Source organism: Chrysochloris asiatica, unplaced genomic scaffold (genome assembly GCF_000296735.1).
Source record: "Chrysochloris asiatica unplaced genomic scaffold, ChrAsi1.0 scaffold00170, whole genome shotgun sequence".
Taxonomy (NCBI): Eukaryota; Metazoa; Chordata; class Mammalia; order Afrosoricida; family Chrysochloridae; genus Chrysochloris; species Chrysochloris asiatica.
In genome coordinates this window covers 6,671,982-6,697,035 of record NW_006408688.1, presented here as the reverse complement: position 1 = coordinate 6,697,035, position 25,054 = coordinate 6,671,982, and positions in this window count along the sequence as shown.

Sequence of the window (25,054 nt, the reverse complement as noted above, 5' to 3'; positions counted from 1 at the left end):
GGCACTTAATAACAACAACAACAACAGCCAGGGTATAGGTCTAGGTGATGTTTTCTGAGGGACAGAATGTAGTCCCTGGATAAGTGAAACATTTAATACATTTAGCTGCTATCCAAAAGGTTGGAGGTTCAAATTTACACAGTGTCATCTCAAAAGGAAGATCTGATGATCTGCTTCTGAAAATTCAGCCAATGAAAATGGAACTTAGTTCTGTTTGGACATAAATAGGATCACCATGAGTTGGACATGACAGCAACTGTTTTTAAAATATTCATTTATAATGGGATATTTGGATGTTTTGCTACTATTTCTGGAGCCATATCAGGAGAACAATTCATTAAGAAGTTCACTTGTAGTGAAGGAAATACCTTTGAAGTCTGTAGTCCAGCAGTTAGGCATTTATAAGCAGAGAAGGTGAGAACAATTCTTCTCATCATATGTAGTCTCCCAATGCACTGTGCTCAGTAATGTAGGCAATTAGAGATTTTTTTCTTGTCATCAGTGCATGTATTTTAATGAACTGTATTCAGCTTTCAGATTAACATTCTGGTTTTATTTAAAACTGAAGTCATGAGGCACAGCATTGGACTATGGTTGTAGATAATTAATCAGATTGCATTTATACTCATCTATCAGTGGCCATTGCAAATTCACCACCCTTTCAGAGGCAACCATTGGGTTTTCATATTAAATGTAAAGACTTCTATCAATTTCATTCTAACTTCCATATGAGTTGTAGTATGGGCTACTTCCTGTATGCAAGCTGAGCAAATTCCTCAAATACCAAATACAAGAGATTCCAAGGGGCATCAGGTCACTGTTTTCCTCCATGCTGCTTCTCACCACCCAATCTAATGGTATAAGGAGTTCAGACTGCTGCTTACCACAACAGGCCAGCAGGCACTGCCAAGTTGTCCTTGATGCCACTTCAACAGCTAAGTTTTCTGTATCATAAAATCAATGTTTATCCTTTATTCTCAAGCTCTGAACTGCATTCTTCTGACCTGATTATCCTCTGTTCATGATTTGCATCATTTTTGTGTGAGCCTTGTTTGACTGCCCTGTCTCCAGCTCTGTTGAGACTGTACGTGGGTGGTTTCCCTCTGTAGGGATGACAAGGGTAAAGGTCAGAAGCTTCCATGATTCATTTCCTCTTTGCAGCACGCAGTGGATGGTTTTCTGGATGAGTCACTCAGATGCCAAACACAGGAGGGATTTTCTTCACATAGAGGCCTTGAGGCTCCGCTATGCCCTGAATTGGAAGAAATGAGTTCTGAATATTTCCTTAAGACTTGTGCGTTCTTTCTATGATTTCATAAACTCATTCATATCTTCATTACTTGTGTCTATTGACTCTAACTTGAGAATATTGTCTACCTCTTAGAAGAACTTTCTGCTATCTTGTGAAACCCATTGAATTCTGACTTGCAAATACTTGACCTTAAAAATATGCCTCAAATATTAAAAAATATATTCTCTGGAACACCAGGCATACTAGAATCCTGGTGTGGCACTGTAAGAGAAACACTGGACTGCTAACTGTAAGGTCAGCAGTTCAAACCTACCAGTCACTCCTCAGAAGCCCTTTATAGATTGCTATGGGTTGGAACCGACTATGTATGTTGTTGTTGTTAAGTACCTTCTAGACAGTTCTGATTTACATACAGCGACTTTGTATAGGGTTTCCAAGGAGTGACTGGTGAGCTTGAACCACTGACCTAATGTTTCAAGCTGACTCTGCAGTCTAGCACATTAGCCCACAGTGCCACACTAGAATTCCACACCATATATAGTGGAACAGTAATAGCAATCTACTTATGGCCCAACTCTCTTCTTCCAAATAACAATCTGCGGGAAGGGCATGGACAACAAGTACAGATGATAATGTGTAAATACCTATAGTTAAGATCTGTAGTAAAGTTTTATTTTCTCAATGAAGGAAGTGTTATGATTTTCTTTCTTTTTTTTGTCTTTTAAAATTATGAAATATAATATACATAAAGAAAAAACATAAATTATAGTATAATGAGTAATTACCAAGTGAAGACTAGGGTAACCACTACTCAAGTAAAGAAATAGAACATGGTCACTCAAGAGGACCCTCCTTTGTTTACCTTCTAGACCACACCCTCTCCCTCCCCTCTGGAGGAACCCAGTATCCTGACTTCTGTGGTAATCACTTCCTTGTTTTCTTCCCAGCTATGTATGCAAAGCTATTATTTTCTAAAGCACTATCACTTCTATCTTCTGCTGATAGCGCTGTGTAATTCGTTTGTATTAAGTAAGAGCCACAGGATGGCACTGGGCTGAAGTTTTGTATGTGTGCTGTTTTCTCTGGCACCCTAAGATTCCAAAGAACTGCTTAATCTGTGTCTACTGTGTCATGAATCTCCTGCTAAGACACATATTTAAAATGACAGTGAAGAGGTGAAATGAGAATGAAACTTCTGGTGTTCTCTCCCTTGTGCTGTGAGGTTCTGAACTACAAGTATAGTCAAAAGAATTTTGTGATGGGAAATAGTAGTCCTCCACTCCTTCTTACACATCAGTTCTTCCACCACTCATTCATTCATTTAATTTCCCTTGGAAATAGTTCAGCAGGTTCTAAAAAAATCTGTATAATTTGGGCAAGAAAAGGACCCATTTACTATTTATAGTCTTCTGCCCCTCTGCTACCAACTGAGAGAACATGGATGCTATTTCAGCATATTTCTTCATTACACTTTTCATTTTACTCATCCTATGTTTTGTTTTTGTTTTGCCTTCTTTGATTTGATTTATTCACTACTGAGCTAGACAAAATGAACAGGAATGTGACTTAAAATCTGATTCTTAAATCATGAACTAAAGGGCTTATATTCAAAATATAAGGAGAACTCAATCATATGAAAACAAACAACCTAATTTAAAAGTAAGCAAAAGATCTGGACATTTCACCAAAGAAGATATACAGGTGGATATTAGCATATGAAAAGACACTGAATATAATTTGTCATTAAAACAATGAGGTGCCTTTGCACATCGACTGTTGTTAAGTGCCTTCTAGTCATTCAGATTCATAGTGACCCTGTATAGGGTGATCCTAAATAGGGTTTCCAAAAAGTGGCTGGTGGGTTTAAAACATCAACCTGGCTGTTAGCAGCCCAGTGCTTATCCTACAGTATCAATCTGGGACTCCTATTATAATGGTTAAATCCAGAACACTGACAACACAAGGAAGCTATAGGAACTCTCAGTCTTAGTTGGTGTAATGTAAAAGAGTACAGCTATTTTGGAAGAGTGTCAGTGTCTCATAAAGCTAGACATAGTCTTACCATGCACTATTACAGTCATGCTCCTAGATATTTACCCAGTTAGTTAAAAACATATTCATGCAAAAGCCTATGTGAATGCTTATAGCAGCTCTGTAGCATAGTGGTTATGAATCGGGCTACGAACCGCAAGGTCAGCAGTTCAAAACTACCAGCTGTTCTATGGGAGAAAGAGGACGCTTTCTGCTCGCTTAAAGATTTATGGCCTCAGAAACCCTATACAGGGTTGCTATGAGTCGGAACCGACTTCACGGCACATAACAACAAAGCAACAACATGTATCAATGCCAAAAATTAGAAATAGCCAAGATATTCTTCAATAAGTCAATGGATAAGCAAACTATGGCACATCTATACGTTGTTGTTGTTAAGTGCTGTCTCGTTGGTTCTGACCCACAGCAACTCTGTATAGGGTTTCCGAGGAACAGCTGGTGAGCTTGAACTGCCAACCTTGCAGTTCAAACAGCTTTGCAGTCTGGTGCATTAATCCACAGAGTCACATATATGTTGTTGTTAAGTGCTGTCCAGTCGATTCCAACTCATAGCGACCCTGTATAGGGTTTGCAAGGAGCAGCTGGTGAGCTTGAATCACTGACCTTGCAGTTCATACGACTTTATAGTCTGACGCATCAGCCCACAGTGCCACACCAGGATATATAGTGGAGTTTTAGTCACTGATAAAAAGGAATGAGCTGTCAAGCCATGAAAAGGCATGGAAGATCCTTAAATGCTTCTTGTTTAGTGTAAGAAGTCTGTCAGAAAAAAAATTACATACAGTATAATTCCAACTACGTGACCATCTGGGAAAGGCAAATGTGACAGAGAAGTAGAAAGGTCTCCAGAGGCTGAGGAGTAAAAGAGAGGGTAAAACAAAAGACATTTTAAGGACAGTGAAACTATTTTGTATAATACTACAACTGTGGATGTATGAAATTATGTATTTGCCAAAACCCCATAGAACTATACAACATAAAAAGAGAAACCTGAGGATTAATATGCTGGACTGCAAGGTCGGTTTGAATCTCAAGGTCAGTGGTGTAGCTTCTTCTCGGAAACCCTTTACAGGGTTGCTGAGTCGGAAATGACTCAACAGCACTTCACAACAACAACAATGTAAACTAGGAGTCCTGGTGTGGCACTGGACTGCAATGTCTGTTTGAACCTCAAGGTCAGTGGTTCAAACTCACTAACCGCTCCTTGGAAACTCTATACAGGGTTGCTATGGGTTGGAACTGACTTGACAGCATTTTAACAACAACAATGTAAACTATATTGCTGTTGTTACACCCACCCTGTTTAGGGTTTTGAGGAGTAGCTAGTGGGTTTAAATCACTAACTTTGCGGTTAGTGTTGCTTATCCTACAGTGACACCAGAACCCCAATATAAACTATTGTTGTTGTTGTTAGTGAGGCCAGGTCAGTTCCAACTCATAGTGACCCTGTATACGGTTTCTGAGGAGCAACTGGTGAGTTTGAATCATGGGCCAACCTTGCAGTTCAAATCGACCTTGTGGTAGAGTACTTATCCTACGGTGCCACTCCAGTAAACTTTAGTTAATAATAATATATTGCTATTGATTAATTAATCATAGCAAATGTACAACACTAACGCAAAATGTTAATAAAGGAAACTAGGCAAGGAGGAGGGGGGCATATGGGAACTCTTAGAACCTTCTCAAATTTTCTGTAAACCTAAAACTGCTTAAAACAAACAAACAATAAAAGCCTGGGTCTTAGACATTTCACTTTCTTGATTAGCTCAGACAGGTTTGTGGAGGATGGAAAGGGGAACACTTATTGCATCTTTAATCTGTGCCGTAGGGTTGGTGGTTCAAACTCACCACCAGCCATTCCTTGGAAACCGTGTTCAAAGTCTCTGTAAATCGAAATTGACTAGCTAGCACTTAATAGCACTCACAATAATGTGTGCCAGGCACTTTTACTTTTTAAAGTTTTGTTGTGGTAAAGCATATATAACAAAAAGTTTGTCATTTTAAGTGTACAACTCAATGATGTTAATTACTTTCACCATGTTGAGCTATCCATGTTCAAAATGTCTTCATAATACCAAACTGAAACTCAGTACCCCTTCAGCTATTGCTCCCAGTCTCCTTCTCCCCTTAGTACTTGCTAATTACTAATAAGCTTTTGTCTGTATGCACTTTTGAGCCTGTTAGCTTATGAAATGCTAACAGCACTGTGGAATGATGCTTTATTACCTCCATTTTACAAACTGAAGTCACTGCATTTCAGAGAAGATCACACAGCTCGAAACTGGTACAGCCAGGAATTGAAAGGTCTGACCCTAAAGCCTACAAGTTCTTCTTTATCAAATTGCTTGTTCTTCTTTATCAAATTGCCTCTCATTTTATGTGACTAATGACCTTGGAGTTCACTAGGCAACCACTGTTTTAAGAGCTTCCTAGGTTTACTAGTAGTGATGAGTTCAAGATCCCACACATTTTCATCCTAAAGAACACTGATTTAGCCTTGAGAACTTGTAGGATGAAGGGCTCCAGGTTACAGTAGTTCCAACAGGACTGGAGGGAGGAGGTCAATCTTTGAAGCTCAAGTTTGATCCAAGGCCACTGTCTGTGCTTCCTGACATCACAGTCTGGCCGCCTCTGTGACCTGGTGCCCATAGCCTGTAGTAGGTGTTATAAGCTTAATGTGAAAAAACCTAATTAGAAGATGATAAAGACGGCATGGAGTGGGATTGCCCTGGAAACATTCACTGCCCTGTAATGCTATTCACTGTAGAGTACAATTTGGTAAGATGCCCATCCGTCTTGAACCTCATCCAAGATGTTGTTACTGAAGCACCACAAAGACTTTGTTATGCATTGGTCTTGCCCATAAAGCACTTTTCTAGTATGATTCCCGTAGGGGAGAGCAAGTTAAATGTTTGTCTCAAAGAGTTTGGTCTGTCAAGGAGAAGGTGTTGGAGGAGAGGGGGAAATGAAGCCAAAATGTAATTTAGGAGTATGTCTGAAGGTGGTATAAACAGGACATGTGGAAGATATTTTCAGAGGTGCTTATGTTTTAAACTTTGAGAGAGAATGACATCTAGGTCACACTAAATATGAACCTGAATGAGGCTCAGACCCAGTCATAGAATCCAGGACCCTGGGCTAGTCACTTTCATTTGCCATGTGAAGTTCAAGTGCTAAAGAACTTTCTCTAGATGTAAGTGCTTTATATCCCTTTAACTCCTAAGAGATACTATCCTTGGCCCAAGCTGTGCTCCATGACTCCTCTGAATGGATCATATCATTGTTACTCTGTCATGCAATGCTTTCTCATTTTTGTAGTAGTGAAGCTCTTTCAGTTGTTCGTTCAGTCAGCAAAAACTTTTTGAGCTCACATTAAATATCTGGCATCATCTTAGACCATGGTGACACACAGATGAACGGTACCAATAAATAACACAGTTTATTTCATTTAATTTTTCTCAGTCAGTGAGCTTTAAAAACACAATTATAGAATTACAAGTGCTACTAAGAAATTGCTTATGTTTATCCTCCATAATGTTGTTACTGTTGCTGCTGGTAAGTACCATTGAGTTGGTTCCGGCTCACAGAAACCCTGTAGAGTGTGTCTGAGGCTGTAAATCTTTCTGGAAGCTGAAAGCCTCATCTTTCTCCCACTGAGCTACTTCAAAGCTTGAGCCACCAACATTGTGGCTCAGAAGTCAGGAGCTTATCCTACAGAGTCACCACACTCCCCATGATGATATTAGGAATTTAAAAAAATAAAAAAGAAACCAATGCCATGTATAAAACTTGGACAATCATTTGAGGTATCTCCAGGGCTTTAATTAGCATGGTGTTATTTATTGGGTTGCCTTTGAGTCTGTTCTGAATCGTCATGACCCCATATATGTCAGAGTAGAGCTGTGCTCTGTAGGGTTTTCAATGACTGAGTTTGGGAAGTAAATCACCAGGCCTGTTTTGCAAGGTGCCTCTGTAGAGTCTTGAACCTTTAATCTTTCAGTTAGCAGCTGAAGTTGTTAACCATTTGGATCACCCAACAACTTCATGAATTATTTATGGTAGGCAAATTTATAGAGAAAGAAAGTAGAATAGTGGTAACCTGGGTCTAGGAAAGGGAGCAATGGAATGATTATAAAATGTGTACATTCTGGAAATAAATAGTGCTGATGGTTAGACAACATTGTGAATGTACTTAAAGCCACTGGGCTGAATATATATAAATGATTACAATGATAAGTATTGTGTTATGTGTATTTTACCACAATCAAAATAAAACAAAAGTTGGAGTCAGGGCAGTATTGTGAGTTCTATCAGGAGATGGAACATGTGTTGTTTTTACACTGACAACAAAGTCTTGGATTATGATTTTGTGAATTGATTTCTTCTTTGTGTCAGTGTAACAGCATCATTAATTTGTTCTCTAACTTTGTGTGAGTTATCAAATCTTTCCAGTGATCTGAAGTAGCTTAGTACCACTCAATGTCAGAACAGGTAAGGACCTCAGTCATGTATGCACGAGGAAGCTGAGTTCTTTATGGGCTGTGATTTGCCCAATGTGACTCGCTTGTTAGTAACAGAGCTTTCCTGTTCTTCTGACTACAAAATGAAATTCTTACCTGATTTCTTCTGTCAACACTTGCTCCATAACTAACCAAACTTCACTACGCCGCCATCTCCGCTGTGTACCTCACACATGTACTTATGTAATGCAGATAGCAACAATATGGCTAACATATACTGAGAGTTTCTTTGTACTAACCAATGAGCTGAGGGCTTTAGTAGCAAGGTGTTATTAATCCTCACTCTTAATCCTCACAAAGGTCCCTTGAGAGCAGCATTGTTAGTGTTCTCACTTTACAGTTGAAGAGACAGGCATAGATAGGCTGAGTAGATGGTTCCCAGGCCAGATTAAAAAAATTAGATTATCTTGAAAAATCACCAAGACATATCATAATCAAACTTTCCAAAACCAAAGACAAGGAAAGAATCCTGAAAGCAGATCATAAAAAATGGTCAGTTACCTACAAAAAAGAACCAAGACTAAGTTGTAATTTCGTAGCAGAAACCAAGCAGGCAAGAGGATGATAAAATGACATTTTCAAAACTCTGAAAGGTAAAAATTGCCAACCAATAATCATATACCCAGCAAAGGTGTCCTTCAGGTATGATGGCATAATTAGGATATTTCCAGAAAGGCAGAAATTGAAGGTGGCTCCACATGATATGCGCTGGCCTGTGAACCACAAGGTCCATGCTTCGATCTTGTCAGTAGTTCTATGGGAGAAAGATGAGGTTTTTTGCTCTCCCAGAAATTTGAAAAAGTCTCTGAAACCCTAAATAGAGTCACTATGAGTCATCATTTAACAACAATAGCAGTAAGACCAACTTTACACTGGCTTTAAGTACATTTACAAAACAAAGGAAAAGGTATTTTTTGGACTGAGATTCAACAATAGCAGACAACAACTTGAGATTAACATACATGACAACAACACCCAGAACTCAAAATACAAAAGTATTTAAATTAAAACAAATCTGCATGACTGAAAATAGATAATCAGAGATATAAAGTTATAATGAAATCAACTACAAAGCAGAAAGAAGGAATAGTGTAGATACAAACCTTCCAAATGTTAAGGAAGACAAGTAGATTTCAAGTTAAAACAAAGTTTTAAATAGGAGAAAAATTAAATTATAAGGTAACCTCAAAGAAAATTAATACACTTTCACATTAAAATAAAAAGAGGAATATCAGAAAGATTTAGTATACATTATCACAATAGAAATGAAAATGAAAAGCAAACCCACAAACAAAATGACCTTTATGTGCAGAAAATTATATGGAACAAAGAAACCAGTAGCACACACAAACACACACAAAACACACACACAGCAAAATGACAGCAATCAACTCACACCTATTGATAATCACACTGAATCTAAATGGATTAAATATATCAATCAAGAGACAGAGTAGCAGAACGGATAATAGAAATGCTTCAATCTGCTGTTTACAAGAGACACATCTAAAAGATGGAGACAGTCTAAATACCTATCAACGGAAGAATGGTTTAACAAATTTTGCTACATACACACAATGGCCTACAACATAATATTGAAAATAACAAATCTGCAAAACACCTTACAACATAAATGAACCTGGAGGGCTTTACAATGAGTGAAATTTTGATAGTCAATCAAAAAAGGACAGATATTATATGAGACCACTGTTGCAAAAGTTAAGAAAAGGTTTTCTTGATAAAATTTTGTTGATGGTTGTGAGGGAGGGGGGCCTAGAGTAATGGAGGGGGGAAGGGAAAATTATTCACAAACTAAAGGTATTCACATGCTAACATGGGAGGTTATTGAAAATACTATGGCTTGGGTCAGGCACACTTTAGTTTTCAAGTTGACATCTTTGCTAATGCAGTTGACAGATTTGTCTAATGCAATATGTCGTTTGATTTCATGACTGCTGCTTCCATGAGTATTGATAGTTGATCCAAGAAGAATGAAGTCCTTGACAACTTCAATCTTTTCTCCATTGATAGAGTGCTGTTTAATGGTCCAGTGGTGGCAGCATCAATTGGCTCAAGCATGACAATCATTGTGAGGTTGACCCAGGACCGGGCAGTGTTTCGTTTTGTTGTGCAGAGGGTCACTATGAGTTGGTACAAACTCAGTCGCACCTAACAACAACAACAAGGAGCTATGACAACTGGTTATAATGTGGAATCCTAGGAAAAGGTGGTATATTAGTGGAAAAACTGGTGAATATAGAATAAGTGTTTATCTGAGTAAGTTTAATATTGTGCCAACAACGTAAATTGCTAAGTTTTGATCATTGTTTTATGGTTATGCAAGATGTTAACTTTAGGGAAAGCTAGGAACTGGCTCCACTATTTTGCAGCTTTTCTGTAAGTCTAAAATAATTTCAAAATAAAAGTTGAAAATTGAGATTGCCAATCCTATCTCAGATTTATTGAATCAGAATTTCTCAGTGTAGTATGAATCAGAACTCTGTATCCCAGAGTCCTACATGCAAGGCCAGATATTGAGAAAGGGGTAGGGCTATGATAGGGAATGCTGTGACTCTTTATGATAAGCACTGGACTGCCAACCACAGATCAGCAGTTCGAACCCACCAGCCACTCTGTTGGCAAAATATGAAGCTTTCTGCTCCCACAAAGCTGGATAGCCTCAGAAACCCTATGAGTCTGAACCGACTGAATGGCACTTATCAACACTGTCAGGATATGAACCTAGTTCTGCCTGATTCCAAAACCTATGCTCTTCCTTACTAGAAGAAGCTGTTTAATAGGGTTTGAGATTTGGATTAAAACAAAGCAAAATGAAATTTGAGATTAAAAGAAAATTCTGTGTTACAAGGGTTCTATTTTTATATCTCATTCTTTTAAATATATAGCAATGGAACTGACTGAATGGCACTCAACAACAACAATGTGGATTTGGTGATTAAGTAGACATGAAGGCAAAATCTTTCTTCTTAACCATAATTCTCAAATCTATAAATAGGTAATGTGATTATTCCAAAAAAGTATTGTACATTCAGGTATAATACCAAACCTTGCTCCATTGTTAAGAGAGTAGCACAGAATTATCATTGTAAATGTCACCATTGTAAAGTGTAGGCAAATCATAGAATGCAATGATATATGTATCTTGGATGAAATAAAAAGAACTAAATCAGACTCTAAATATAATTAAGTATGGGAAAAAGTTAAGGCCTGTTTTAGTATGTCTTCTCTCAGATTTGGCACAGTCCATCTCTTAGATTGCTTCATGGTTTGGCAAGCAGAGCTTCTCAGCAGGCTGTCATTACCCATACATGGGGATTGGTTACCAAAGAGGTGTGGCTAGAAGGACTGCCCAAAGGACTGTGGCCCCAAGTCCTCTTCACCTCTTAAGCAAGGTACCACGTTAGTTCCTGGAGATAGAAAATTGAGTATGGCTCAATTCTTTCCTTCAACTAACTCCTGGACTTGTTGGGTGAGGGACTTCTTGATAGTTCAGCGCTGGAAATTGAACAACTAAGGGTGTAAGGAAGGAAAGCAATTCTATTTTGAACAAAACTGACTGTGACATACATTAACATCATTTACTGGTTGTGATGGCTTCACAATTAAACTTGGACTCCCTACCTCCATGGGACTGTGGTCTGGAAAGAAAGAATGAAAGTAGATACAGCTTAATGCTTTGTACAATAAAGTAACAGGAACTGGATACTGTTATTTGGTGCCTCAGAGGTGAATGGAAGGAAACATGAGTGGAGAAGCTGGGTGGCACCTGTGCACAGTACCTCTTCTATATTTGTCAGAGGAAGGCAAGCCTTGGACAGAATGTAGTGTAACATACTGCATATGGATGTGAAGAATTACAATGTAAAGAAGTAGAAAACCCAATGTAAGTTGCCATAGAACTGATGCAATGTTAGAGCTTGTGTGAGTACTAAATATCTTCTGTCCATTTTCTTCCTGTCATTTTTTTGTGAGACAATCCTGAGCATGCATAGGACCTGCTCACTGCCAGATCTCTTGAGTCACAATGACAACACGCCCACACCATGTCCATTTCTTAGTGTTCTTGCTCTCTTTCTTTTTAAACTTTTTATTGTGAATTGAATGAAAGTTTACAGAGCAGTTCAACAGTTTGGATGTTGAACACATCATATACTTTGCATTTTTACATATCTGCAATTCCCTCCAGGTACCAAAGTTAACAGCTATTTACCTCTATTCACTTCACTGTCACATTCCTCCCTGTGTCTCCCGCTACCTTCATCTTCCCTCTGCCTACCCTGTCACCCATGTTAACATGTGTCTACCCTCTAGCCCTTGAATAATTTTCCCTTCCCCACTACTTCCCACCCTATAGATTGCTTCTTTTTTTCCTTGAAGAATTACATAATTCACAGTTTTAAAGTAACAGAGGCACACCCCTTCTCACCTTCCATCCCAAACCCTTCACTGGGATGGAGTCTGTATCTCAAGGCATGAAGTTTTGAATCCGCTTCCATAATTCTTCTTTTGCTTGGATATCGGGGCTTCTCCCGGGTCATAAGTCACCAGGAGGTGGCTCACAGGGGTCACGGCTTTCAAATCTTTACGAGAGTAGGAAGGCTTATCTTTCTGTCTCTGGGGCTGGCAGGTGGGCTCTCATATCTTTGTTGTAGATCCATTATCTTTTTTTTTTTAAGTTTTTATTGTGAATTATGTGATAATTTACATGGGAGAACATTAGCTTTACATTCATCCTATCATATATCATTTCATTGCCATGATTACAATCCCCTCCATGCATTATCAAACAACCAAATGGTACACCTCGCAAGCCTGCCCCTCGGTCATCAGCACACAGCCCCTCTCCCTCTCTGGGTCTGGAGTCCCCAGGTGCTCCATTTCTCCACATCATCATCTCTGCCTCCATCTTTGGTGTCACTGCTTCTCTGGGTAGGGTCCTGCACAACATTCTTCTCCCTTGATGTTCCAAGAGACCTTCACTCCTGGACTGCAAAGTCAACCACTCCCTTCCTTTTGCTACAAAACATCTACCTTTACATTTCCAACTCTCACAGTCAGTCCTGACAGCAATTATTCACTTTTGTATCACAAGAGTCTTATCCGCATCTCCTTTCATCAGCCCCATCCAGATAGATTGGTTACCACTCAGTGGAGAGTCTACCTTCCTCCAGGCCCTCTGGATCTAGGTTCCCTCTTGAAAGCTTGTAAGCCAGTCACTTCTTGCCTTTGTAGCCCCCCATTTTGGGAAGCCAATGTCCAAGTTGCCCATCCCTGTCTATCCTGTGTACCTACCAAGTGGGTGGGAATGATCCTCGCTGTAAAGATTTGTTCCCTCTTTTGAGTGACTGCATCCATAGGTGTAGGTCAAGTTCATCAAATTGTATCAGATTACTCTTTTTTCTCTTTACTTTCTTCTTCTAGTCGAGCTCTAATCATCCAGTTATTGAAGCCAGGTCAAGTGGGTATTATCTGCAAGTGTGGGTGTTCTTGTGCATCTCCCCTCACTTATCAGCTGGACGCTTCACTCTCCACTCTAGTCCTCTGTGGCTATGTCACTGTCTCTGGGCTCAGGAGTCTCCAGGTCTTGCCATACTGCTGGCCAGCCAGGTCTCAACCCAGGTTCACAGGAGTGTATTGAATGTGGTTGGACTTAGCTCACAACTTCATTGCTGTTTTTCCCTCACTTTCCCTTATTGGTGACCAATGTTGTCACGAGTCAGACCACATGCCTGCTTGTGTATTCCCCTTGAGTCTTAGTCTTGGAAGGGGGTTTGCCCTGAGGGGACCTGACCACTTGCCTTGATGGCTCCTGGGCAAGCAACTTGCTTGTTCTTGTAGTAGTCAGTCAGACTGCCATTATTGTTTTGTGTTTTTCCTGTTTGTCTTTCTTTCAAGAAGCATCTTCTGTTCTTCTGGCCGCTCCAGGCTGGTCTGCTTGTCCTTTCAAGTGGAGATTTCCCACCTCAGAAGATTCTGGTTGGGGTTCAGGATTCCACCTATGGTCTTATGCAATGCAAAGGCTCTGCAGGAAGCCTCCTACACTTGGTGAGTTTTAGCCCTATTTTAGGTATTCCAATCAGTTATAGGCTGAAAATTAACTTACAAGCTTTCTATGGTGATATTTCTGGCTATTCCTTTCTCTCCCCCTCAAGTGTCTATTTTACAGTGGTTTGCAAGGGAAACCAACATTCAAAAGACAGCCAAACATCTTACCATTATTTCCCGCCTTTTACCCATTCAAACCATGCCTCAATCCCTGTATCCCAGGGCTCTGTTGTTCCAAGGTTGTGCATACATCTTTATTTACCTCTGTCCCACTTAGCCCATGCAAACCTGCCTAATTGTTCTCCCATATGCCTTGTTCTTCCATTCCCCTCCCCACTTCTTGTATATTGCCCCCCTCCCTAGCACCCAAGCTATCTTGTGTCAATTCCCTGCCCTGTGCTCCACCTTCCCCTCCCTCCCCTCGCTCCACTCCACACATCTCAGTAACCAGCAAAGAATTTTTTTTCTCTCCTTTTAGTATGGGTTATTTTTCTTAGTCTTTTACAGTAGCGGTCCTATGTAGTATTTCTCCTTTTGTGACTGACTAATTTCACTCAACACAATGTCCTCAAAGTTCATCCATGTTATGCAGTGGTTTGCAGCTTCCTTGTTATTCTTCAAAGTAGCATAATATTCCATTGTGTGTATGTACCACAGTTTGTTTATCCATTCTTCAGTTGATGGGCACTTTGGCTGTCTCCATCTTTTTGCTATTGTAAATAGGGCTGCTATGAACATTGGTGTGCATATATCTACTTGTGTTATGGCTCGTATTTCTTGTGGATAAATACCAAGTAGAGGAATTGCTGGATCATAAGTTATTTCTATTTCCAACCTTCTGAGGAAACGCCTCATAGTGTCCTTTGTGAGTGCACCATTGTTGCTGTTGTTGTTAAGTGCCTTCCAATAAGTTCTGACTCTTAGTGACTCTGCACAGGGATTCTGAGGAGCAGCTGGTGGGTTTGAACAGTCAATCTTGTGGCTTGCAGTCCAGTGCTGATCGTGCAGCGCCACACCAGGAATCCACAGGGAGTGCACTACTGATGGAGAATGATGGTAGACTCTCAGGGGCAGGACCTGAGTGAATCAAGCCTGGAAATGTGACCAAGGGCAAGAGCTTAGTATAAGCTGGTGGTTCTGGTCAAATTTGTTGTTTGTTTGTTTTTTTTAACTTCCCCAAGCCTTAGCTTCACTCATCAGGACCCTGAAATTCGTTCTCCAAATTCAATAGGCTCCTTATTGTGAGGAATCAATAGGGGTGAGAATGTTTTGAAATGAGTAAAGGAGAATTTTTTTTGCCAGGCATAAAGAAAAAAAAGTGTTCCTACCTGCAAGGAACTCAGTCTAGGTGAATGAGATGGCTCATTTCTTGCTAATTGTGATCATGAGCAAGTCATTTAATGCTGGATGTTACAGATTAAATTGTTTGTTGTTGTTGTTATGTCTATTACGACCATAGCGACCCTGTACAGGGTTTTCAAGTAACAACTGGTGAGTTTGAACCACTGACCTTACAGTTCAAACAACTTTGCAGTCTGCCACATCAGTCTACAGCGCCACACCGTCCCCCCAAATATGTGTTGTAAATCCTAACCCCTCTACCATTTGAAAGGAGCTCTGGTAGCGTAGTGGTTACAAATCGGGCTGCTAATCTCACAGGCAGCAGTTTGAAATTACCAGCTGTTCTGCTGGAGAAAGATGAAGGTTTCTGCTCCCGTAAAGATTTATAACCTTGGAAACCCTGTATAGGGTTGCTATGAGTCGGAAATGAGTCCTCAGCACATAATACAACAAGACCATTTTAAAATAGGGTTTTTTTTTTCATGTTAATGAGGCATATCAGTGTAGGGTGTATCTGAAGCCAAATCTCTTTTGACGTATGTATACAAGGAAGAGATTCAGCACAGAAAAAGGGAGCATGAATGGGGGAAGATTGGTGTTGCATGAAGGTCATCAAGGAACCTAGGAACATGAGCTGAAAGAGACAAGCCTTTTCCTTCAGAGTGGACACAGAGGCTTTCCTTTGGAGCTATCTCTTTGAATTTGGAGTTTTAGCTTCCTAGTCTTGGAGAAAACAATTTTCTGTTCTTTAAAGCCACCCACTTATATTATTACTGTTACTGCAGCACTAGATAACTAAAGTACCTTGGATCTCAGTTTCCTCATCTGTATAATGGAGATAATCATTGTCCTTACATATAGGACTACTGTCAGGATTAAATTAGTGTATGTGCTTCTAATAGTGCCTGATCTATAGTAAATGGTCAGTAAATCTTAACTGTCCTCATTCTCCTTTTTTATTGTTCTCCTTCATTAAAGAGCGGCTGGAAATGAAACCCCATATACTGCAACACTAACATGTTGAATTAAGACTGGCTCTAACAGTAAAGTGTTCTTTGTCCTCAAATCCAATGACAAGTCACCTTGGCTGTTCTACCTCCCTGGTTTGATAGGAAATTGATATGGTTGGCTATTAGGCCAAATGGAATTTTGACAGTATATAGCTTCCATATAAACAAAGTGTTTTTTTTTTTTTTTAAACTTCCCCAAGCCTTAGCTTCGCTCATCATAACCCTTAAATTGGTTCTCCAAATTCAATACAGTACATACAATATAACCAATTGCCTTTGAGTCAGTTCCAACTCTTGGTGACCCCATGTAAGTCGGAGTAGAATTGTGGTTCATAGAGTTTTCAAGGACTTATTATTTTTAGAAGTAGATTATCATACCTTTCTTCTGAGGTTGTTGTCGTTGTTAAGTGCTGTCGAGTTGGTTCCGACCTATAGTGACCCTGAACACGGTTTCCAAGGCTGTAAATCTTTATGGGAGCAGAAAGACTCATCTTTCTCACATGGAGCAACTGGTAATTTCAAACTGCTGACCTTGCATTTCGCAGACCGATTTGTAACCACTACGCTACCAGAGGTGCCTCTGGTCAGCCTTTTGGTTAGCAGCAAAGTGCTTTAATCATTTATACCTAATGTTTTCTTAAAATGGTCTTAGATGGACCTTATTCTTGCCAGCACTACTGCTCAAACTCTGGCATGTTCTCCCCTTCTCTCTCCAATTGGCCAATTTGGACTTTTTTTTTTTTGAGGAGGGTATGGTTATTTTATTGTTGTAAATTTTGTTTTCTTTTTTAACTTTTTTATAAATTGTGAATTGAGTGAAAATTTAAGAGCAGGTTATCAGTTTTACATTTACCAAAAATACACTTTGTTTCATCTCATTGATTGCAATCCCCTTCATGTAACATTACTTATCCTCTCACTTCCTGTGTTTCTTGTCTCTAGTCCTCCTTTCCCCCCACCCTTTCTGAATTTCATCCATAGGAAAATGCTGCCTGTTTTACTTTGACCATTCTTTAGTGTACATACTTGTGTTGTTATCTCCCTTATATAAAACTATTTATTCAAGATGGCGGATTGGGTAGATGTGCACTGAAGAGCTCCGTCACCAACAACACAGAATACTGGACCAAGCAGGCTCAGGGGATGGTGCTGGAACTCTGAACCACATATAAAGGAATATTTAGAAGCTTGGAAGGCTTATAGTTAAGGGAATTTGTAGCAGAATCAAAAAATCCATTGCTTTCTAATTAAGATGCTCAGCTGCCCCGGAGCCACCATCTTGGGAGAGACCAAATGAAGGAAGGATCAGAACAGCCACGAACGCCTTACAGAACCACAGAGATACAGATGTGGACATTCTTTTTTTGTGTGTGTGTGTGTCTGTTCATTGGTCTCTAGCACCTCCATTTTGGTGACTAAAGGGGATGCCTAAGTGAATGGACACCCCACTCTCTCCCTTGGAGGTTTCTACTACACATGTGCACAGATCTCCTCGAAATTCAAAGTGACAGTTTTCACTGAAAACCAAACGGCTTGTCTGTTAGTATGTCATACTGTGGTGGCTGGTGAGTTGCTGTGATTCTGAAAACTATGCCACCGGTATTTTAAATACCAGCAGGGTCACCCATGGTGGACAGGTTTCAGATAAGCTTCCAGACAAAGACAGACTAGGAAGAAAGAGTCATGAACTACTTCAAAATATTTAGTCACTGAAAATCTTATGAGTAGCAGAGAAACACTGTCAGATATAGTTTCAGAAAATAAGCACCTCAGGTTGGAAGGCACTCAAAATGCAACTGGGGAAGAGCTGCCTCCTCAAAGTAGAGTTGACCATGATGACACGAATGGAGTAAAGCCCGTGGGAGAAAAGCCCGAGAGACTTTCATTTGCTCATGGGGCACAGCTCAAAATGAAGAGGAATAGCTGTAAACATCCACTGAAAATCAGAACATGGAATGTGCAAAGTATGAATCTAGGAAAATTGGAAGTTGTGAAAAATGAAATGGAACACATAAATATCGATAAGTTAGGCATTAGTGAGCTAAAATGGACTGGTGTTGGCCATTTTGATTCTGACAACCACATGGTGTATTATGCCAGAAATGACAAATTTAAGAGGAATGGTGTTGCATTCATTATCAAAAAGAACATACCCAGATCAGTCATGAGGTATAACACTGTCTGTGATAGGATAATATCCATGTGCCTGCAAGGAAGCCCAGTTAATAACCACTATTATTCAGATTTATGCACCAACCACTAAATCCAGTGAAGATGAAATAGAAGAATTCTATCAACTTTTTCAATCTGAACTTGTTCAAACATGCAATCAAGATGTATTGATTATCACTGGTGATTGGAATGCAAAGATTGGGAGCAAAGAGGAAGGATCAGTGGTTGGAAAATATGGCCGTGGATAGAAATGATGCTGGAGAATGAATGATAGATTTCTGTAAAACCAATGATTTGTTCATTTCAAATACCTTCTTAAGATAGCATAAGAGATGACTATACACAGGGACCTCACCAGATGGAATACATAGAAATCAAATTGACTACATCTGTGGAAAGAGACGATGGAAAAGCTCCATATCATCAGTCAAAACAAGGCCAGGGGCAGATGTAGAACAGACCATCAATTACTCATATGTGAATTCAAACTGAAGCTGAAGAAAATGAAAACAAGTCCATGAGAGTCAAAATATGACCTACAATATATCCCACCAAGATCTAGAGATCATCTGAAGAACAGATTTGATACATTAAACCTTAAAGACTGAAGACCAGAAGAGTTGTGGGATGACATCAAGAACATGATACATGAAGAGAGCAAAAAGTCATTAAGAAGACAAGAAAGAAGGGAAAGGTCAAAATGGATGTCAGAAGAGACACTGAAACTTACTCTCCAGCATAGAGATGCTAAAACAAGTGAAAGAAATGAGGTGGAAGAGCTGAACAGAATATTTCAAAGATCAGCTCGAGAAGATAAAGCCAAATATTACAACAAAATGTGCAAAGATCTGGGATCAGAAAACCAAAAAAAGAAGAACATTCTCAGCCTTTCTCAAGCTGGGGGAACTGAAGAAAAAATTCAAGCTTTGACTTTCATTATTGAAAGATTCTCTGGGCAAATTATTGAATGATGCAGAAACCATCAAGAAAAGATGGAAGGAATACACAGTCACTATACCAAAAGGAAATGGTTAATGTTCAATCGTTTCAGAGGTACCATGTGATCAAGAGCCAATGCTACTGAAGGAGAAAGTGCAAGGTGCATTGAAGGAATTGGCAAAGAACAAGGCACCATAATTGATGGAATAAAAATTGAAATCTTTTAGGAAAGTGAGGCAGCACAGGAGGCACTCACTCATCTCTGCCAAGAAATTTGGAAGACAACTATCTGGCCAACTGATTGGAAGAGATCCATATTTGTGACCATTCCAAAGAGAGGTGACCCAACGGATTGAGGAAGCCATTGGACAATCCCTTTGATATCCCATGGGAGTAAAGTTTTGCTAAAGGTAATACAGAAACAGCTACAAGCATACATTGACAGAGAACTTCCAGAGGTTTAAGCTGGATTCAGAAGAGGCTGTGGAAGTGGGGATACCATTGCTGATGTCCGATGGATCTTGGCTGAAAGCAGAGAATATCAGAAGGATGTTTACCTGTGCTTTATTGACTACATCAAGGCTTTTGATTGTGTGGATCATGACAAGCTATGGACAACATTGTGAAATATGGTGTTCTGTAACACTTAATTGTACTCATGAGGAATCTGTACCTGGACCAAGAAGCAGTTGTTCGAACAGAACATGGGAAAACTGAATGTTTTAAAGTTAAAAAAGGTGTGCAACAAGATTGTGCTCTTTCACCATACTTATTCAACCTGTATGCTGAGAAAACAATCTGAGAAGCTGGGTTCTATGAAGAAAAACGTGGCATTGGGATTGGAGAAAGACTCATTAACAACCTGAGATATGCAGATGATACAACCTTGCTTGCTGAAAGTGAAGAGGACTTAAAACATTTACTGATAAAGATCAAACAGCACAGCCTTCAGTATGGATTACATCTCAATGTCAAGAAAACAAAAATCCTCACCACTGGACCATTCTTATCAACAGAGAAAAGATTGAAGTTGTCAAGGACTTCATTCTTCTTGGATCAACTATCAACACTCACAGAAGCAGCAGTCAAGAGATCAGACGACATATTGCGTGAGGCAAGTCTGCTGCACAGTAACTTTTTAAAGTGTTGAAGAGCAAAAATATCAGTTTGAGGACTAAGGTGCACCTGACCCAAGCCATGGTATTTTCAATAACCTCATATGGATGCGATAGCTGGACAGTGAATAAGGAAGACTGTAGAAGAATTGACACATTTGTGTGTTATGGTGTTGGAGGAGAGTATTGAAAGTGCCATGGACTGCCAAAAGAACCAATAGATCTGTTTTGGAAGAAGTGCAGCTAGAGTACTCACTCCTTGGAAGCCTAGATGGCCAAACTTTGTCTCTCATACTTTGGACATATTGTCAGGAAGGACCAGTCACTGGGGAAGGATATCATGTTTGGTAAGGTGGAAGGTCAGAGAAAAAGAGGAAGACCCCCAACAAGATGGATTGGTCAAGTGGCAGCATCGATGGACTCAAGTGTGGCAACAGCAGTGAGGTTGGCCCAGGAGTGGGCAGTGTTTTGTTCTGCTGTACATAGGGTTGCTATGGGTCAGTACTGACTTGATGGCACCTAACAACAACAACAACAACAACAACAACAATTGCTTGGCTGAAAATTGAACTACAGGAAGGGGTGAGTTCACTGAGATCTGAAGGGTAATCAAGGACCATATTCTAAGGGTCCCACAAGTCTCCTTCTGACCAGTATGCCTGATGTTTCTTATGATTTTGAATTTTGTTGCATATTTTCTCCTACTTTATCTACGATTTTCTAATATGATCCCTCTCAGAGCAGTTGGTAGTGGTAGCTGGACACCATCTAATCCTTCTGATCTCAGAGTCATGGAGACTGAATGAAGTTCATGTGGCCCATTAGTCCAAAATTCCAGACATCTTCAATTTTCACTCTTCTTTCCTCTGTACGGGAAGAGACCATCTAAGATGGCCCATTATGAGCTTTTAAGATCCCAGTTGCTGTTTATTAAAGCAGGAGAGAAATCATTGTCTTTGTGGACTGTGTTCTACCAATTGATGATGGTGTCTATGGAGACCATGGTTCTGAGCCCCCAGGCATAGTGGACTTGGACTTGGAGATTTCTTTAAAAGGAACAGTAAGTGCATCTTCAGAGATATGTTTGTTGTCTTTAAGTGCCATCAAGTCAGTTCTAACTCGTAGCGACCCAGTACAGGGTTTCTGAGGAGTAGCTGGTGAGGTTGAACCACCAACCTTGCAGAATTGGGCATTAACTGTCAGTGCCCCACAGAGATGTGTACATGGTTGTTGTTGTTGTGAAGTGCCGTTGAGTAAATTCCGACCCATAGCAACCCTGTGTAGGGCTTCTGAGGAGCAGCTGGTGAGCTTGAACCACCAATTGCAGTTCAAACGGCTTTACAGTCTGGCGCATTATCCCACAAAACATGGTAGCTACTCTAAAACTGCCAATCAGCCGAGTCATATGTTTTCTATCCTCTGGGTTGCATATTCCATTGTCTTACCTTTTTCATGCCCTTTTTATTACTACACAGTACACTATTTCACTATGTGGAAAACATCTGGAAGGATTTTGTTCTATGTTTTCTTTTAAAGCCAACCCTGAAACCCCCACTGGCAAAACCAGCTGTTTCTCATATTTAAACACAAACTATAAAGTGTCAAGGGGAAAAAAAACTGAGTTAGCCAATGAAAACAGTACACTGGGGGCCAGAATCTGTTTTCAAGATTTATGAGCTGAAAGCAAGTCACACTTTAATGAATATTAAATGAAACCCATCTTATTTGGGAAAAACAGGCTATATTTTCTTATAGATATTTCCTTGGAATACCTCTTTTTTGAAATTTGAGTTGTCTCCTCAAAATTATATGCAAGTGAGCACGTTATAGTAAATCATCATAGAGCTTTAAAATTTATGATGGTTTGATACAAAGGCAATTATGTATCTTTTCTCTAAAATGTGTGAAGTGTTTATCTATACAGGCATGTTGCAAGAGCAGAAAAGGGAAAGAAAGCAGCATCTTATTTTCCAACTTAGTTTACCCTTGGTGTGAGGGATTAGTGATTTTGAATACTAGCCCCAAATTTGGATTGTTGTTATTGTTATTACATGCCATTGTGTCAATTCCAATTTATAGCAACCCTGTATAGGCTTTCCAAGAAGTGGCTGGTCACGTTGGGGTTCAAACCAACCTTGCAGCCTAGTGCATTAGCCTGTAGCGCCACACCAGGACTCCCAAATTTGGATTATTGTTGTTAAGTACCGTTGAGTCAGTTCCAACCCATAGCCACCCTGTATAGGTTTTCTGAGGAGCCCCTAGTGAACTTGAACCGCAGACTTTGTGGTTCAAGGTGACTTTGCAGTCCAGCGCATTAACCCACAATGCCACACCAGGAGTCAGAATTAGCCCTCAAAGATAAGTGGGCACTGCTTGTCCCTGGTGTCCTCATTGCTTTATTTCTATGTTCCAAATTCTCCTTCAATTCTGGTTGCCATGGGGAAGCCTGCCCCCAGTTCTCTCCTATTCCCACCACCAAATGTCACCAGGAAAAGATTTGATTCTTAATGTGAATGTGATCTCTTAGAAGAGGACTTGCATTTAAAATGTTTTCCCTAAGGCAGAAGGAAAGGTTGATGCTTTGGGGGATATTTGAGATAAGCAGAGAATGGTTTGTGTGTTTCTCTGATGCTGAACAAGTGTCCACAGAGCTTCTAGAGTAAGACAAACTACAAAGAAAAACCTGGTGATCTACTTAAAAAAAAATTTAGCTCATGAAACTCTCTGGATCACAACAGACGAATCCACTACTGATTATGAGGATGGTACAAAATGGGTTGTCATAAGTTGGGGGCAAATTGACAGCAGCTAGCATCATGACTCTGTAGGATCAGCACTGGACTGTGAATCACAAGGTCAGCAGTTCAAACCCACCAGCTGCTCCTTGGAAACCGGATAAGGGGTCGCTATGAGTAGGAACCAATTCTACAACACTTTATACCACCACCAACAAGAAAATCAATGGTGTTTGTGGGGAAGGAAGGACAGAGATTCCCGTATCAGGGACCCTGCCACATAAAATTCTCTGTGTCCCCTGGAACTGGGCAGTGCAGGGGCTTGAGAGAAGGAGGCGGGAGAGTGAGCTTCTGGGTTTCTGAAGTCACACTCACATACAAAGTAGGAGCTTACCTGTCTGGTGTGATTGTGTGTGGGAAAGACAGATACAAAAGCAAAGATGTCCTGACATAGAAGTGAAAGGAAGTACTGAATGGAAGTATCTGATAGAAATGACTTCCCTTGGGCCAGATGGAAACTTGTTCTGGAAAAGAGTGTGGTTGACCGAATGTGACAGATCCTGACCTTCAGTGTCGGTGCTTGTCCTAGTTACCCAGTGTTGCTGTAATAGAAATGTAAGTTATGTGGCTTTAAAGTTATGTGGTTTAAAGATTCTATTTTTTTACAGTTCTGGAACCTAAAAGTCCAAATTAGGGTCTCAGCCATGTTGATTCTTTCTGTTGGCCTCTCTCCTGGTTTCTGATGGCTACCAACAATCCTAGGTATTCTGTTGCTTGTAGATAGGTCTTCACATGGTGTTTGCCCTGCCTTGTGTTTGTTTTTGTGTCTATTCTATTCTTTTTCTAACTCTGAAGTTATTAAGGTTTAGGAGCCATCCTACTTTGGTATAATCTCATTCACACAACAAAAGAAAAAAGCCAATTTCCAAACAGGATGATGCCCACAGGTACAGGGCCATATTCTGGGGGCACAAAATTCAATCCACAACTGTACCACATTCAAATTGAGGAGAACTTAAATGTAGAAGGGCTGAAGAATGAAAATTGAGTATATCAGACTAAAGTCTCCAAGTAAGTCAGGTTTTGAGCTCTTTTCCGGATTAGGTAGAATACAGGCCACTGAGACAGCTACTTAGTTACTAATTTGGGCATTAGACTGCTAATTGCAAGGTTGAGTGTTCAAACCCAACAGTACCCACTCAAAGGAAGAATGATGAGGCTGTCTGTTCCCATAAAGGTTTACTGTCTCGGAAACCCTATCTCAGGTCACTGTGGGTTGGAGTTGGCTTGATGGCAGTGGGTTTGAGTTTGATATGTATAAGTGTTAATAAACAGGGTTCAGCATCAGACTGAATGAAGACAGATCATTTGAGTGCAGGAAAAGCATCCATCTTGTTTGTTGATATACCAGTATGTCCTGGTGTGGCACTGTGAGTTAATGTTCTGGACTGCAATGTTGATTTGAACAGCAAGGTCCGTGGTTCAAGCTTACCAGCTGTTCCTCAGAAACCCTATATAGGATCAATATGGGTCGGAACCAACTTGACAGCACTTAACAACAACAACAACAGCTCTGTGCCTGGCAAAGAGTATATACTCAATAACTGTGCTGAGTGTTGAGGGAATAAAAAGTTGTAAATGTGAAGGAACTAACCTGTTTGAAATCTCAGAGCTATTATTGTTTACCTTTTGGCCTCAGGCAAGTTACTTAAGCTCTGTGAGTCTCACTGTTCCTATTTGCAAAACTGGAAAAGCAATACTTACTTTATAGGAATTTTGGAAGGAATAAAATGATCTAACGTGTCTGTAGCCTTTAGCACAATGTTATCATTATGAAGTAAGTTATCATTAT